This window comes from Nerophis ophidion, linkage group LG10 (assembly GCF_033978795.1).
Source record: "Nerophis ophidion isolate RoL-2023_Sa linkage group LG10, RoL_Noph_v1.0, whole genome shotgun sequence".
Taxonomy (NCBI): domain Eukaryota; kingdom Metazoa; phylum Chordata; class Actinopteri; order Syngnathiformes; family Syngnathidae; genus Nerophis; species Nerophis ophidion.
Window position 1 is genome coordinate 52903086 of NC_084620.1, and position 20209 is coordinate 52923294.

Genomic DNA, 20209 nt, shown 5'->3' on the forward strand with positions numbered 1-20209 from the left:
CCATCTCCAACTGCACCATCTCAAAAATACACCATCTCCAACATGCACCATCACCAACTGCACCATCTTCAACATGCACCATCTCCGACTGCACCACCTCCAACATGCACCATCTCCAACTGCACCATCTCCAACATGCACCATCTCCGACTGCACCATCTCCAACATGCACCATCTCCAACATACACCATCTCCAACTGCACCATCTCAAAAATAGACCATCTCCAACTGCACCATCTTCAACTTGCACCATCTCCAACATGCAACATCTCCGACTGCACCATCTCCAACTGCACCATCTCCAGCATGCACCATCTCCAACATGCACCATCTCCAACATGCACCATCTCCAGCATGCACCATCTCCAACTGCACCATCTCCGACTGCACCATCTCCAACATGCACCATCTTCAACATGCGCCATCTCCGACTGCACCATCTCCGACTGCACCATCTCCAACTGCACCATCTCCAACTCCACCATCTCCAACTGCACCATCTCCAACATGCACCATCTCCAACATACACCATCTCCAACATGCACCATCTCCAACATGCACCATCTCCAATATGCACCATCTCCAACATGCACCATCTCCAACTGCACCATCTCCAACTGCACCATCTCAAAAATACACCATCTCCAACATGCACCATCTCCAACTGCACCATCTTCAACATGCACCATCTCCGACTGCACCACCTCCAACATGCACCATCTCCAACTGCACCATCTCCAACATGCACCATCTCCAACTGCACCATCTCCAACATGCACCATCTCCAACATACACCATCTCCAACTGCACCATCTCAAAAATAGACCATCTCCAACTGCACCATCTTCAACTTGCACCATCTCCAACATGCAACATCTCCGACTGCACCATCTCCAACTGCACCATCTCCAACATGCACCATCTCCAACTGCACCATCTCAAACTGCCCCATCTCCAACATGCCCCATCTCCAACATGCCCCATCTCCAACATGCACCATCTCCAACTGCACCATCTCCAACTGCACCATCTCCAACTTGCACCATCTCCGACTGCACCATCTCCAACTGCACCATCTCCAACATGCACCATCTCCATCCTGCACCATTTCCAACATGCACCATCTCCAACATGCACCATCTCCGTCATCCACCATTTCCAACATGCATCATCTCCGACTGCACCATCTCCAACTTGCACCATCTCCGACTGCACCATCTCCAACTGCACCATCTCCAGCATGCACCATCTCCAACATGCACCATCTCCGTCATCCACCATTTCCAACATGCATCATCTCCAACATGCACCATCTCCAACATGCACCATCTCCGACTGCACCATCTCCAACATACACCATCTCCAACTGCACCATCTCAAAAATACACCATCTCCAACTGCACCATCTTCAACATGCACCATCTCCAACATGCACCATCTCCAACTGCACCATCTCCAACATGCAGCATCTCCAACTGCACCATCTCAAACTGCCCCATCTCCAACATGCCCCATCTCCAACATGCACCATCTCCAACTGCACCATCTCCATCCTGCACCATTTCCAACATGCATCATCTCCGACTGCACCATCTCCAACTGCACCATCTCCATCATGCACCATTTCCAACATGCACCATCTCCAACATGCACCATCTCCGTCATCCACCATTTCCAACATGCATCATCTCCAACATGCACCATCTCCAACATGCACCATCTCCGACTGCACCATCTCCAACATGCAGCATCTCCAACATACACCATCTCCAACATGCACCATCTCCAACATGCACCATCTCCAATATGCACCATCTCCAACATGCACCATCTCCAACTGCACCATCTCCAACTGCACCATCTCAAAAATACACCATCTCCAACATGCACCATCTCCAACTGCACCATCTTCAACATGCACCATCTCCGACTGCACCACCTCCAACATGCACCATCTCCAACTGCACCATCTCCAACATGCACCATCTCCAACTGCACCATCTCCAACATGCACCATCTCCAACATACACCATCTCCAACTGCACCATCTCCAACATGCACCATCTCCAACATACACCATCTCCAACATGCACCATCTCCAACATGCACCATCTCCAATATGCACCATCTCCAACATGCACCATCTCCAACTGCACCATCTCCAACTGCACCATCTCAAAAATACACCATCTCCAACATGCACCATCTCCAACTGCACCATCTTCAACATGCACCATCTCCGACTGCACCACCTCCAACATGCACCATCTCCAACTGCACCATCTCCAACATGCACCATCTCCAACTGCACCATCTCCAACATGCACCATCTCCAACATACACCATCTCCAACTGCACCATCTCAAAAATAGACCATCTCCAACTGCACCATCTTCAACTTGCACCATCTCCAACATGCAACATCTCCGACTGCACCATCTCCAACTGCACCATCTCCAACATGCACCATCTCCAACTGCACCATCTCAAACTGCCCCATCTCCAACATGCCCCATCTCCAACATGCCCCATCTCCAACATGCACCATCTCCAACTGCACCATCTCCAACTGCACCATCTCCAACTTGCACCATCTCCGACTGCACCATCTCCAACTGCACCATCTCCAACATGCACCATCTCCATCCTGCACCATTTCCAACATGCACCATCTCCAACATGCACCATCTCCGTCATCCACCATTTCCAACATGCATCATCTCCGACTGCACCATCTCCAACTTGCACCATCTCCGACTGCACCATCTCCAACTGCACCATCTCCAGCATGCACCATCTCCAACATGCACCATCTCCGTCATCCACCATTTCCAACATGCATCATCTCCAACATGCACCATCTCCAACATGCACCATCTCCGACTGCACCATCTCCAACATACACCATCTCCAACTGCACCATCTCAAAAATACACCATCTCCAACTGCACCATCTTCAACATGCACCATCTCCAACATGCACCATCTCCAACTGCACCATCTCCAACATGCAGCATCTCCAACTGCACCATCTCAAACTGCCCCATCTCCAACATGCCCCATCTCCAACATGCACCATCTCCAACTGCACCATCTCCATCCTGCACCATTTCCAACATGCATCATCTCCGACTGCACCATCTCCAACTGCACCATCTCCATCATGCACCATTTCCAACATGCACCATCTCCAACATGCACCATCTCCGTCATCCACCATTTCCAACATGCATCATCTCCAACATGCACCATCTCCAACATGCACCATCTCCGACTGCACCATCTCCAACATGCACCATCTCCAACTGCACCATCTCCAACATGCACCATCTCCGACTGCACCATCTCCAACTGCACCATCTCCAACATGCACCATCTCCAACATGCACCATCTCCATCATGCACGATTTCCAACATGCACCATCTCCAACATGCACCATCTCCGTCATCCACCATTTCCAACATGCATCATCTCCGACTGCACCATCTCCAACTGCACCATCTCCAACATGCACAATCTCCAACTGCACCATCTCAAACTGCCCCATCTCAAACTGCCCCATCTCCAACATGCCCCATCTCCAATACGCACCATCTCAAACATGCACCATCTCCAACTGCACCATCTCCAACTTGCACCATCTCCAACTGCACCATCTCCAACAGCACCATCTCCATCCTGCACCATTTCCAACATGCACCATCTCCAACATGCACCATCTCCAACATGCACCACCTCTAACTGCACCATCTCCAACATGCACCACCTCTAACTGCACCATCTCCAACATGCACCACCGCCAACTGCACCATCTCCAGGTCCACAGCACCTAAATGCATGCTGGCGACCACAGGCTCTTCAACGCGTCTTTGCTGACATCTAATGGCCACTAAGAGAATGACAGGTGCGAGAAGTCAACCGACTTTTTGCTGTATGAAACCAATCTGTGAGCAAATATCAATTGTAATATTTACTGTATTAGACCAATGTGTCAGCAAATATCAATTGTAATATTTAATGTATGAGACCAATGTGTGAGCAAATATCAATTGTATTATTTACTGTATTAGACCAAAATGTAAGAAAATATCAATTGTAATATTTACTATATAAGATAAATGCATGAGCAAATATCAATTGTAAAATTTACTGTATGGGACCAATGTGTGAGCAAATATCAATTGTAAAATTTACTGTATGGGACCAATGTGTGAGCAAATATCAAATGTATTATTTACTGTATGAGACCAATGTGTCAGCAAATATCAATTGTAATATTTACTGTATGAGACCAATGTGTGAGCAAATATCAATTATATTATTTACTGTATTAGACCAATGTTTGAGAAAATATCAATTGTAATATTTACTGTATGAGACCAATGTCTGAGCAAATATCAATTGTAGTATTTACTGTATGAGACCAATGTGTAAGAAAATATCAATAGTAATATTTACTGTATTAGACCAATGTGTGAGAAAATATCAATTGTAACAGTTACTGTATGGGACCAATGTCTGAGCCAATATCAATTTTAATATTTACTGTGTTAGACCAATGTGTGGGCAAATATCAATTGTAATATTTACTGTATGGGACTAATGTGTGAGCAAATATCAATTGTAATATTTACTGTATGAGACCAATGTGTCAGCAAATATCAATTGTAATATTTACTGTATGAGACCAATGTGTGAGCAAATATCAATTATATTATTTACTGTATTAGACCAATGTTTGAGAAAATATCAATTGTAATATTTACTGTATGAGACCAATGTCTGAGCAAATATCAATTGTAGTATTTACTGTATGAGACCAATGTGTAAGAAAATATCAATAGTAATATTTACTGTATTAGACCAATGTGTGAGAAAATATCAATTGTAACAGTTACTGTATGGGACCAATGTCTGAGCCAATATCAATTTTAATATTTACTGTGTTAGACCAATGTGTGGGCAAATATCAATTGTAATATTTACTGTATGGGACTAATGTGTGAGCAAATATCAATTGTAATATTTACTGTATGAGACCAATGTGTCAGCAAATATCAATTGTAATATTTACTGTATGAGACCAATGTGTGAGCAAATATCAATTATATTATTTACTGTATTAGACCAATGTGTGAGAAAATATCAATTGTAACAGTTACTGTATGGGACCAATGTCTGAGCCAATATCAATTTTAATATTTACTGTGTTAGACCAATGTGTGGGCAAATATCAATTGTAATATTTACTGTATGGGACTAATGTGTGAGCAAATATCAATTGTAATATTTACTGTATGAGACCAATGTGTCAGCAAATATCAATTGTAATATTTACTGTATGAGACCAATGTGTGAGCAAATATCAATTATATTATTTACTGTATTAGACCAATGTTTGAGAAAATATCAATTGTAATATTTACTGTATGAGACCAATGTGTCAGCAAATATCAATTGTAATATTTACTGTATGAGACCAATGTGTGAGCAAATATCAATTATATTATTTACTGTATTAGACCAATGTTTGAGAAAATATCAATTGTAGTATTTACTGTATGAGACCAATGTGTAAGAAAATATCAATAGTAATATTTACTGTATTAGACCAATGTGTGAGAAAATATCAATTGTAACAGTTACTGTATGGGACCAATGTCTGAGCCAATATCAATTTTAATATTTACTGTATTAGACCAATGTGTGGGCAAATATCAATTGTAATATTTACTGTATGGGACTAATGTGTGAGCAAATATCAATTGTAATATTTACTGTATGAGACCAATGTGTCAGCAAATATCAATTGTAATATTTACTGTATGGGACTAATGTGTGAGCAAATATCAATTGTAATATTTACTGTATTAGACCAAAATGTAAGAAAATATCAATTGTAATATTTACTGTATAAGATAAATTCATGAGCAAATATCAATTGTAAAATTTACTGTATGGGACCAATGTGTGAGCAAATATCAATTGTATTAGTTACCGTATTAGACCAAGATGTGAGAAAATATCAATTGTAATATTTACTGTATGAGACCAATGTGTGAGCAAATATCAATTGTAATATTTACTGTATTAGACCAATGTGTGAGCAAATATCAATTGTAATATTTACTGTATGAGACCAATGTGTCAGCAAATATCAATTGTATCATTTAATGTATGAGACCAATGTGTGAGCAAATATCAATTGTAAAATTTACTGTATGGGACCAATGTGTGAGCAAATATCAATTGTATTATTTACTGTATGAGACCAATGTGTCAGCAAATATTAATTGTAATATTTACTGTATGAGATAAATGTGTGAGCAAATATAAATTATATTATTTACTGTATTAGACCAATGTTTGAGAAAATATCAATTGTAATATTTACTGTATTAGACCAATTTCTGAGCAAATATCAATTGTAGTATTTACTGTATGAGACCAATGTGTAAGAAAATATCAATAGTAATATTTACTGTATTAGACCAATGTGTGAGAAAATATCAATTGTAACAGTTACTGTATGGGACCAATGTCTGAGCCAATATCAATTGTAATATTTACTGTATTAGACCAATGTGTGGGCAAATATCAATTGTAATATTTACTGTATTAGACGAATGTGTGAGAAAATATCAATTGTAATATTTACAGTATTAGACCAATGTGTGAGCAAATATCAATTGTATTATTTACTGTATTACACCAACATGTGAGAAAATATCAATTGTAATATTTACTGTATGGGACCAATGTGTGAGAAAATATCAATTGTAATATTTACTGTATTAGACCAATGTGTGAGCAAATATCAATTGTAATATTTACTGTATGAGACCAATGTGAGCAAATATCAATTGTAGTATTTACTGTATGAGACCAATGTGTGAGAAAATATGAATTATAATATTTACTCTATCAGACCAATGTGTGAGAAAATATCAATTGTAATATTTACTGTATTAGACCAATGTGTGAGCAAATATCAATTGTAATATTTACTGTATGAGACCAATGTGAGCAAATATCAATTGTAGTATTTACTGTATGAGACCAATGTGTGAGAAAATATGAATTATAATATTTACTCTATCAGACCAATGTGTGAGCAAATATCAATTGCAATATTTACTGTATTAGAAAAATATGTGGGAAAATATCAATTGTAATAGTTACTGTATGAGGCCAATGTGAGCAAATATCAATTGTAAAATTTACTGTATGAGACCAACGTGTCACAAAATATACATTTTAATATTTACTGTATTAGACCAATGTGCGAGCAAATATCAATTGTAATATTTACTGTATGAGACCAATGTGTGAGCAAATATCAATTGTAACAGTTACTGTATGGGACCAACGTGTGAGCAAATATCAATTGTTTTATTTGCTGTATCAGACAAATGTGTGAGAAAATATCAATTGTAATATTTACTGTATGAGACCAATGTGTCAGCAAATATCAATTGTAATATTTACTGTATGAGACCAACATGTGAGAAAATATCAATTGTAATATTTACAGTATTAGACAAATGTGTGAGAAAATGTCAATTGTAACAGTTACTGTATGAGACCAATGTCTGAGCCAATATCAATTGTAATATTTACTGTATTAGACCAATGTGTCAGCAAATATCAATTGTAATATTCACTGTATCAGACCAATGTGTCAGCAAATATCAATTGTAATATTTACTGTATTAGACCAATGTGTGAGAAAATATCAATTGTAATAGTTACTGTATGGGACCAATGTCTGAGCAAATATCAATTGTAATATTTACTGTATTAGAAAAATATGTGGGAAAATATCAATTGTAATAGTTACTGTATGAGACCAATGTGAGCAAATATCAATTGTAATATTTACTGTATGAGACCAACATGTGAGAAAATATCAATTGTAATATTTACAGTATTAGACAAATGTGTGAGAAAATGTCAATTGCAATATATACTGTATTAGACCAATGTGTGAGAAAATATCAATTGTAACAGTTACTGTATGAGACCAATGTCTGACCCAATATCAATTGTAATATTCACTGTATGAGACCAACGTGTCACAAAATATACATTTTAATATTTACTGTATTAGACCAATGTGCGAGCAAATATCAATTGTAATATTTACTGTATGAGACCAATGTGTGAGCAAATATCAATTGTAACAGTTACTGTATGGGACCAACGTGTGAGCAAATATCAATTGTTTTATTTGCTGTATCAGACAAATGTGTGAGAAAATATCAATTGTAATATTTACTGTATGAGACCAATGTGTCAGCAAATATCAATTGTAATATTTACTGTATGGGACCAATATGTGAGAAAATATCAATTACAATATTTAATGTATTAGACCAATTTATGAGCAAATATCAATTGTATTATTTACTGTATTAGACCAATGTGTGAGCAAATATCAATTGTATTATTTACTGTATTAGACTAACGTGTGAGAAAATATGAATTATAATATTTACTGTATGAGACCAATATGTGAGCAAATAACAATTGTATTATTTACTGTATTACACCAACATGTGAGAAAATATCAATTGTAATATTTACTGTATGGGACCAATGTGTGAGAAAATATCAATTGTAATATTTACTGTATTAGACGAATGTGTGAGAAAATATCAATTGTAATAGTTACTGTATGGGACCAATGCCTGAGCAAATATCAGTTGTAATTTAATCTCTTTCAATTGATATTTGCTCACACAATGGTCTCATACAGTAAATAATACAATACAGTATGTTTACAGTATGTTATTTATATTGTAAAACAGGTATATTAATACATTAGAACGTCTATTTCAGTTATTATTGTATGGCGTCATTTAAAATCAATTTATTTATATAGTCTTCAATCACAAATGTCTCAAACTAAAATATACAATAATAATAGATTTAAAAATAATAATACTTTGTAATAATGAAATTATCTTTTTTTTTTAATATTGAAATACTTGTAAATAAAAATAACAAGAAATATATTAGTATAGTTTTGTTTTATATTGTATTACAAGTATTTTTATCAATTATAATGTATTTCAAAGGTTCAATTATTTCTGTGGCTCAAATGTTTTTTAAAGACAAATTTGTATCAATAATAGATTAAATAAATTGTACAATTTACTTATGATAACATATCAAATATTGAAATACTTGGAAATTTTTAAAAACATATATATAAATATATCATAAAGATATGAGTAGATGTTATTTGTATTGTAATACAGAAGGAATATCTTCACTTATTTCAGTGGCTCAATTTAAAAAGTAAAAAAGTATAATAATAATAGGTTAAAAAATAAATAATAAGTTTTAATAAATAATACTTGAAAATTGAAATAACAATGAATGTATCAGAAAGATATTCATATAGTTTTATTTCTGTTATAATACAGGTATACCAATAAATTACAATATCTTTGAAAAGTTTATTTATTTTAGTGAGACTTATTTTATTAATAGATTTAAAAAAATAATAAACACGTTTCATTGATAGAGCCCTTTTTTTTATCTCAAAGGGCGACAGGTTCCAAAAATGATTTAGAAATCTCACTTTTGTCACGTCTATGGGTTCATGTTTTGTTTTGGTCATGTTTGGTTTTGTTTTTTGGACATTCAGTTCTTGTTCCTGCACTTTCTTGCTTTTCTTATTTCCATAGCAACTCATTAGTTTTCACCTTGCCCTCATGTCACGCCCCTGTCCTCATGTATCACACTTGTTTGTAATTATCATGTCTATTATTTAAACCAGAAGTTGCCAGGAAGTCAGCTTGGCGATTTTTCATATTCCTCAACTGCCTTCATGCCATGCCGTTGCCGGATTATCATTCTGTCCATGCCACGTAAGTTTTTGTTTTTTTAGGTCACAGTTATTGAGTTTTGCGTTTCATGCCTTGGTTGTAGTTTTTGTTGTCGGTAGTCAAGTTTGTTCTCCGCCATTATGCACGCCATTTGTTAGTTATACTGTTTCGAAAATTCACGTCTGGCTCGTGCCAATTTTCCTTTGCGTCGGAGAAACAATCCAAGTCATAGTCCTAGTCCTGACAACCTTGGTAAAAAGGAAAAATAAAAACAATTTTTATGGTGAAACAAAAAGGTTTAAAATGTCAAATGAAAAGATTTGTTCAAAAGAAAAGTCTTCAGTGACACAAAGTTAATTATTTAAAAAATGTGAAGTATTTTTGAACCACGTCAATCATTTTATCTTGCAACTGATGGAGAAAAAATCTCTCAAAATGTGAAAAAATGAATAAAAAAGTCACCAAAATCTGTATTTGGGCTCCAAGTCTTCAATAAAATAATCAAAGGGAAAAAAACAATATTCAATATTTTCTATAATATTTAATATGTTCACTTGAATAAATACATTTTATTTCTCCAGCATCTCTCACTAAATGCGGCACCAGGTGCATAAACAGCACCATCAAAAATGAATTAATTACGATTATACAAATAATGAATATATAAAATATTAAAAAATGAAAATTACTGGAATAATAAAACTTTTTAGGAGTCTATCAACACGTTTTACTTCCAGTCTATACCAACGTGTTGTTGATGTTTAGCCATCAGACTATTTCTTTGTCTTCATGCAGCAGGGATGATGTCATATGTGGGCCAGCAGTTATTACAAAATAGATGAAAACATATTACATTCCTTTTCATTAAACCAGCGTCTGAATATTCTTTTTCCACCGATGATTTCTCTGGGGGGAAAAAGGAGCAACACGAGGTTGGCTCGGACCCTTCAAGCCTTCATCTTGGTCCTTGCATGCCTTCATGTTGACCCAGCGCAACACTGACTAATCTAAATCCTGCTCTGTCTCAAGTCGCTTACCAGATTACCATTTAGGATGAGGGAAGTGCGGCATAACGGCTGCTAAAAAAACATGAAGGGAGAAGCCCCTTTCATGCAATGTCTGCTGAAAGTCCTAAAGAAGCATGAAGATACCAGTATGTAAGTCCTAAAGAAGCATGAAGATACCAGGATGCAAGTCCTAAAGAAGCATGAAGATACCAGGATGCAAGTCCTAAAGAAGCATGAAGATACCAGGATGCAAGTCCTAAAGAAGCATGAAGATACCAGGATGCAAGTCCTAAAGAAGCATGAAGATACCAGGATGTAAGTCTTAAAGGGGCATGACGATACCAGGATGTAAGTCCTAAAGAAGCATGAAGACACCAGGATGTACGTCCTAAAGAAGCATGAAGATACCAGGATGTAAGTCCTAAAGAAGCATGAAGATACCAGGATGTAAGTCCTAAAGAAGCATGAAGATACCAGGATGTAAGTCTTAAAGAAGCATGAAAATACCAGGATGTAAGTCTTAAAGAAGCATGAAGATACCAGGATGCAAGTCTTAAAGAAGCATGAAGATACCAGGATGTACGTCCTAAAGAAGCATGAAGATACCAGGATGTAAGTCCTAAAGAAGCATGGAGATACCAGGATGTAAGTCCTAAAGAAGCATGGAGATACCAGGATGTAAGTCCTAAAGAAGCATGAAGATACCAGGATGTAAGTCCTAAAGAAGCATGGATATACCAGGATGCAAGTCCTAAAGAAGCGTGAAGATACCAGGATGGAAGTCCTAAAGGGGCATGACGATACCAGGATGCAAGTCTTAAAGAAGCATGAAGATACCAGGATGTACGTCCTAAAGAAGCATGAAGATACCAGGATGTAAGTCCTAAAGAAGCATGGAGATACCAGGATGTAAGTTATAAAGAAGCATGGAGATACCAGGATGTAAGTCCTAAAGAAGCATGAAGATACCAGGATGTAAGTCCTAAAGAAGCATGGAGATACCAGGATGCAAGTCCTAAAGAAGCGTGAAGATACCAGGATGTAAGTCCTAAAGAAGCATGGAGATACCAGGATGCAAGTCCTAAAGAAGCATGAAGATACCAGGATGTAAGTCCTAAAGAAGCGTGAAGATACCAGGATGGAAGTCCTAAAGGGGCATGACGATACCAGGATGTAAGTCCTAAAGAATCGTGAAGATACCAGGATTTAAGTCTAAAGAAGCATGAAAATACCAGGATTTAAGTCCTAAAGAAGCATGAAGATACCAGGATGTACGTCCTAAAGAAGCATGAAGATACCAGGATATAAGTCCTAAAGAAGCATGAAGATACCAGGATGTAAGTCCTAAAGAAGCATGAAGATACCAGGATGTACGTCCTAAAGAAGCATGAAGATACCAGGATGTAAGTCCTAAAGAAGCATGAAGATACCAGGATGTAAGTCCTAAAGGGGCATGACGATACCAGGATGTAAGTCCTAAAGAAGCATGAAGATACCAGGATGTAAGTCCTAAAGAAGCATGAAGATACCAGGATGTGGGTCATAAAGAAGCATGCTATGACTCAGTCATCCTCATAAATCGACCCGTTCAGCTCATAATGATGTCACTGATGTTTCATTCACTGTATGAGTGACAGGCCACAATAATCCTAATAATAGTCATGGATCAGATTTAAGGGGCCTGATAGGGAACATGTAGAAATATGGATTCACACCACGTCTTGCCCACCACCACATTTTATTGCGGCCCACCATTAAATTCATGAAAATAATGTAGCTCGCCACAAAAACAATTTGAATGTGGCCGATCACATTATTTAATTGTGGCCCGCTACATCCTTTTAAAGTGCCATACCACATTATTCAAATAAAGCTTGCCACTTCATTTTTGAGGCCAGCCACATCAGTTTAATGTGGCCAAACCACATTTTTATTGTAGCCTGCCACAACATTTTAAAGTTCTCTGCTATATCATTCAAATGTAGCTCGCCACATCATTTAATTTGGCCCACCAAATTTTATTGTTGCCAGCCACCAAATTTAATTGTGGCCTGCCACATAATTTTAAAGTGCTCTGCCATATCATTCAAATGTAGCTTGCCACATCATTCAAAATGACCCACCACATTTTGTGGCCTGCCACCTCATTTTAATGTGGCCTGCTATATCATTCAAATGTAGCTCGCCACATCATTTAACGTGATTCACCATTTTTTTTTTACATGGCCAGCCACGTGATTTTATTGTGCTCCGCCACGACATTTTAAAGTGGCCTGCCACAACTTTTAAATCTAGTTCGCCACATCATCTAATGTGGCCCGCCTGCCCTATTTTTTAAATCGCCTGCAATATCATTCAAATGTAGCTCGCCACATTTAATGTGGCCCGCCACATTTTTATGTGCCCTGCCATATCATTCAAATGTAGCTTGCCACTTCATTACTGTGGCCTACCACATTTTTATGTGGCCAGCCACTGGTTTTTATATTGTGGCCTGCCACATTATTTTGAAGTGCCCTGCCGTTTCTTTTCGATCTAGCTTGCCACGTCATCTAACATGGCCCACCTGCCAGATTTTCAAATGTGGCCAGCCAAATTTTTGTATCGTGACCTGCCACGTAATTTTATATCTGGCTAGCTATATCATTCAAATGTAGATCGCCACATCATTTCATTTGTCCCACCACCTTATTTTATTGTGACCTGACACATCATTAATGTGGCCTGCTATATCATTCAAATATAGCTCGCCACATCATTTATTGTGGCCTGCCACATATTTTTAAAGTAGCCAGCCACATCATTTTAAAATAGCCAGCCACATAATTTAAAAATTTCCTGCTATATCATTCAAATGTAGCTCGCCACCACATTTAACGTGGCGCACCAAATTGTTTTAGGTGGCCAGCCACCACATTTTATGTGGCCTGTCACATCATTTTAAAGTGCCATGCCATATCATTCAAATGTAGCTTGCCACTTCATTAAAGTGGCCTACCACATTTTTATGTGGCCAGCCAATGGATTTTGTATTTTGGCCTGCCACAGTATTTTAAAGTGCCCTGCCGTTTCTTTTAGATCTAGCTCGCCACATCATTTAATTTGTCCCGCCACATCATTTTATTGTGACCTGACACATCATTAACGTGGCCTGCTATATCATTCAAATGTAGCTCGCCACATCATTTACTGTGGCCTGCCACATATTTTTAAAGTAGCCAGCCACATCATTTTAAAATGGCCAGCCACATCATTTTAAAATGGCCAGCCATATCCTTTAAAGTGGCCTGCTATATCATTCAAATGTAGCTCAGCACATCATTTAATGTTGCCAGCCGCTTCATTTTAAAATGGCCAACCACGTCATTTTAAAATGGCCAGCCACATAATTTTATGGTGACCTGCCACATCATTTTAATTTGGCTTGCTATATCATTCAAATGTAGCTCGCCACATCATTTAATTTGTCCCGCCATGTCATTTTATTGTGACCTGACACATCATTAATGTGGCCTGCTATATCATTCAAATGTAGCTTGCCACATCATTTATTTTGGCCTGCCACATATTTTTAAAGTAGCTAGCCACGTCATTTTAAAATAGCCAGCCATATCCTTTATTGTGGCCTGTTATATCATTCAAATGTAGCTCACCACATCATGTAATTTGTCCCGTCACATCATTTTATTGTGACCTGACACATCATTAATGTGGCCTGCTATATCATTCAAATGTAGCTCACCACATCATGTAATGTGTCCCGCCACATCATTTTATCGTGACCTGACACATCATTAATGTGGCTTGCTATATCATTCAAATGTAGCTTGCCACGTCATTTATTTTGGCCTGCCACATATTTTTAAAGTAGCCAGCCACATCATTTTAAATTGGCCAGCCATATCCTTTAACTTGGCCTGCTATATCATTCAAATGTAGCTCGCCACATCATTTAATGTTGCCAGCCGCATCATTTTAATATGGCCAACCACTACATTTTAAAATGGCCAGCCACATAATTTTATGGTGACCTGCCACATAATTTTAATTATGGCCTGCTACATCATTTAAATGTAGCTCACCACATCATGTAATTAGTCCCGCCACATCATTTTATTGTGACCTGACACATCATTTTAAAGTGCCCTGCTATATCATTCAAATGTAGCTCGCCACATCATTAATTGTGGCCTGCCACATATTTTTAAAGTAGCCAGCCACATCATTTTAAAATAGCCAGCCATATCCTTTAACTTGGCCTGCTATATCATTCAAATGTAGCTCGCCACATCATTTAATGTTGCCAGCCGCTTTATTTTAAAATGGCCAACCACATCATTTTAAAATGGCCAGCCACATAATTTTACGGTGACCTGCCACATAATTTTAATTTGGCTTGCTATATCATTCAAATGCAGCTCGCCACATCATTTAATTTGTCTCGCCACAGCATTTTATAGTGACCTGACACATTATTAAATGTGGCCTGCTATATCATTCAAATGTAGCTCGCCACATAATTTAAACCGGCCTGCTACATATTTTTAAAGTAACCAACCACAACATTTTAAAATAGCCAGCCATATCCTTTAACTTGGCCTGCTATTTCATTCAAATGTAGCTCACCACATCATGTAATTTGTCCCGCCACGTCATTTTATCATGACCTGACACATCATTATAGTTGTCTGCTATATCATTCAAATGTAGCTCGCCACATCATTTATTGTGGCCTGCCACAAATTTTCAAAGTAGCCAGCCGCATCATTTTAAAATGGCCAGCCATGTCCTTTAAAGTGACCTGCTATATCATTCAAATGTAGCTCACCACATCATGTAATTTGTCCCGCCACGTCATTTTATTGTGACCTAACACATCAATAATGTGCCCTGCTATATCATTCAAATGTAGCCCGCCACATCATTTAATGTTGCCATCCGCTTCATTTTAAAATGGCCAGCCACATAATTTTATGGTGACCTGCCACATAATTTTAATTTGGCCTGCTATATCATTTAAATGTAACTCACCACATCATGTAATTTGTCCCGCCACATCATTTTATCGTGACCTGACACATCATTAATGTGGCCTGCTATATCATTCAAATGTAGCTCACCACATCATGTAATTTGTCCCGTCCAAATCATTATATTGTGACCTGACACATCATTTATTGTGGCCTGCTATAGCATTCAAATGTAGCTCGCCACATCATTTAATGTTACCAGCCGCATCATTTTAAATTGGCCAGCCATATCCTTTATTGTGGCCTGCTATATCATTCAAATGTAGCTCGCCGCATCATTTAATGTTGCCAGCCGCTTCCTTTTAAAATGGCCAGCCATGTCATTTTATGGTGACCTGCCACTTCATTGTATAGTGGCCCGCCACATGTTTTTAAAGTGGCTTATAGATGGGAATTGACGATATGTGTGTCGGATCTTTCTCACCATCGGCCAATACTCCAAGCTGTGATACGGGTATGGTATCGCAGGTGAAAAAGTAGGGCCACCCCTAAATGTTATCCTTCATGTTTTGGAGTGTGCTATGCAGCATTGCTGCCTGTAACCATGGCAACCTTCCTGCAGCCACAGCTGTGCCATTGACTCCTGGCTTCCAAGCGGGCTAATGGCTTGCAGTGGGGTGGCGCCGCACCTCTCCCCCGCCGCGCAGGTGCACCCGCAGCAAAAACAAATGTAAAAGTTTGAGGCCGCCGCATAACTAAAGGCGCAGGTGCGTGAGCGATGTTTACCCCCAGTCGGCACCTGCGCTCGTTTGCCTGCGCTAAAAGCCTCCAATTGCCGTCTAATTGTCGCCCGACGGCGCGGCGGCCTATCCCGCCTGAGAGCTGACGGCGAGCGAGGTGACAAAGCGAGCTACGTCGGTTCCGTCAGCGTGGCGGCGGCAGGCTGACAAAAGGGACGGTCTTGCGGCGAGATGACGGCTCGGAGAGAAAGGAGGAAATACACGGTGGGGGCGAGAATAAAGACGAGTGCCATGTTTGATCCTGAGGGATGAGCGAGCCGACAATCCTTTTTGTGGAGATAACACATGTTTTGGGAGGCTGATCCACTATTGTATTACAGGCGGCTGCCTGCCTATTGTGGGCTAATCTGCAATCTTTAGGCGGTTATGAGCAGCTGTCTGTGCTAATCTGCCTCGCTATCTTTTTAGCCCTCGTTTAGCACTCTGATCCGCTCCCGCTATGCTTTTGCCTCCTCACTCAAATGTGCCAGTGAGCTTGGCAAGCTGTGCCGGAATGTCTCCTCTCCCAAGCCACGCTCCGTCGCAACTAGGGATGGGGACCCTTCACATTTCCGCCGCTACGGCACCAGTTCCCAATACTTGGGAATCTATACCGTTACTCAACGGTGACGATGTATACACCATTTATACGCACAAATGTATTAATAATGGTATGTTGCCTCGCGAGATGGAGGAGGGGGTTGTGACGGCACAGAACCACAAGGGGGCAATAGTACTCTATTTATTTAAAGTTAAAGTTAAAGTTAAAGTTGAAGTACCAATGATTGTCACACACATACTAGATGTGGCGAAATTATTCTCTGCATTTGACCCATCACCCTTGATCACCCCCTAGGAGGTGAGGGGAGCAGTGGGCAGCAGCGGTGCCGCACCCGGGAATCATTTATGGTGATTTAACCCCCAATTCCAACCCTTAATGCCCCAATTCCAACCCTTAATGCTGAGTGCCAAGCAGGGAGGTAATGTATCCATCTTTATTATACGGTGGCACAGCAGTTAGTGCCTCACAATAGGAAGGTCCTGAGTAGCCCTGAGTTCAATCCCGGGCTCGGGATCGTTCTGTGTGGAGTTTGCATGTTCTCCCCGTGACCGTGTGGGTTCTACTCCGGCTTCCTCCCACCTTCAAAGATATGCACCTGGGGATAGGCCTCTCCCACCTCCGAAGACATGCACCTGGGAATAGGCCCCTCCCACCTCCAAAGACATGCACCTGGGGATAGGCCCCTCCCACCTCCGAAGACATGCACCTGGGGATAGGCCCCTCCCACCTCCGAAGACATGCACCTGGGGATAGGTTGACCGGCAACACTAAATGGTCCCTAGTGTGTGAATATGAGTGTGAATTTTGTCTGTCTATCTGTGTTGGCCCTGCGATGAGGTGGCGACTTGTCCAGGGTGTACGCCGCCTTCCGACCGACTGTAGCTGAGATCTTCCCCCGTTACCCCAAAGGAAATAGGCGGTAGGAAATGGATGGATGGATGGATGTTGTCTGTCTATCTGTGTTGGCCCTGCGATGAGATGGCGACTTGTCCCGGGTGTACCCCGCCTTCCGCCCGAATGCCACTGAGATAGGCAACCTAGTACAATTTACTGTATGTACTGTACTTAGATGCAACCTAGTACAATGTACTGTATGTACTGTAATAAAAGGGTCAGTGTGGGTTCAAAGCAACAAATGTTGGTTTGTGTTGTTAATTAATCAATCAATCAATCAATATTTATTTATACAGCCCTAAATCAGTAGTGTATGTAATGTATATAATATGTGTAATGTATGTTATACGTGTAATGTGTAAAATATGTGTAATGTATAAAACGTGTAATGTACATTATATAATATGTGTAATATACATATGTGTAATGTGTATTATATGGGTAATGTAATGTAATTGGGACGGCGTGGCGCAGTGGAAGAGTGGCCGTGCGCAACCCGAGCGTCCCTGGTTCAATTCCCACCTAGTACCAACCTCGTCACGTCCGTTGTGTCCTGAGCAAGACACTTCACCCTTGCTCCTGATGGGTGCTGGTTGGCGCCTTGCATGGCAGCTGCCTCCATCAGTGTGTGAATGTGTGTGTGAATGGGTAAATGTGGAAGTAGTGTCAAAGCGCTTTGAGTACCTTGAAGGTAGAAAAGCGCTATACAAGTACAACCCATTTATTTATTTATTTAATGTGTATAATATCTGTAATGTATATATTTCGTAATGTACATAATATGTGAAATGTATATCATATGTGTATAGTGTATAATATCTGTAATGTGTGTATGTGTAATGTATATAATATGTGTAATGCACATAATGTGTAATGTGTATTATATGTGTAATGTACATAATATGTGTAATGTACTGTAAATATGTGTAATGTATATATGTATAATGTATATATAATGTGTAATGTATATAATATGTGTAATGTAGATGATATGTGTAATGCACATATGTGTAATATGTATATTATGTGTAATGTATATAATATGTGTAATGTATATTATATGTGTAATGCACATAATGTGTAATGTATATAATATGTGTAATGTACATTATATGTGTAATGTATATAATATGTGTAATATACATAATATGTTTAATGTATATAATATGTGTAATGTACATAAATTGTGTAATGTATAGAATATGTGTAATGGATATAATATTTGTAATGTATAAAATATTTGTAATGTGTATATGTGTAATATACATAATATGTGTAATGTATATAATATGTGTAATGTATATAATATTTGTAATGTATAAAATATATGTAACGTGTATAATATGTGTAATGTATATAATATGTATAATGTATATAATATGTGTAATGTACATAACATGTGTAATGTATATAATATGTGTAATGTATATAATATTTTTTATGTATAAAATATTTGTAATGTGTATATGTGTAATGTACATAATATGTGTACTGTATATAATATGTGTAATGTACATATTTGTAATGTATATAATATTTGTAATCTAAATATGTGTAATGTATATAATATGTATAATGTATATAATATGTGTAATGTACATAATATGTGTAATGTATATAATATGTGTAATGTACATAAATTGTGTAATGTATATAACATGTGTAATGTATATAATATTTGTAATGTATAAAATATTTGTAATGTGTATATGTGTAATGTACATACTATGTGTACTGTATATAATATGTGTAATGTACATAATATGTGTAATGTATATAATATTTGTAATCTAAATATGTGTAATGTATATAATATGTGTAATGTATAAAATATCTGTAATGTGTATAATATGTGTAATGTTTATATGTGTAATGTATATAATATGTGTAATGTACATAAATTGTGTAATGTATATCATATGTGTACGTATATATTTGTAATGTATAAAATATTTGTAATTTGTATATGTGTAATGTAAATAATGTGTATTGTATATAATATGTGTAATGTAAATATGTGTAATGTATATACTATTTGTAATGTATATAATATGTGTAATGTACATAATATGTGTAATGTATATAATATGTGTAATGTACAAAATATATGTAATGTATATAATATGTGTAATGTATATAATATGTGTAATGTATATAAAA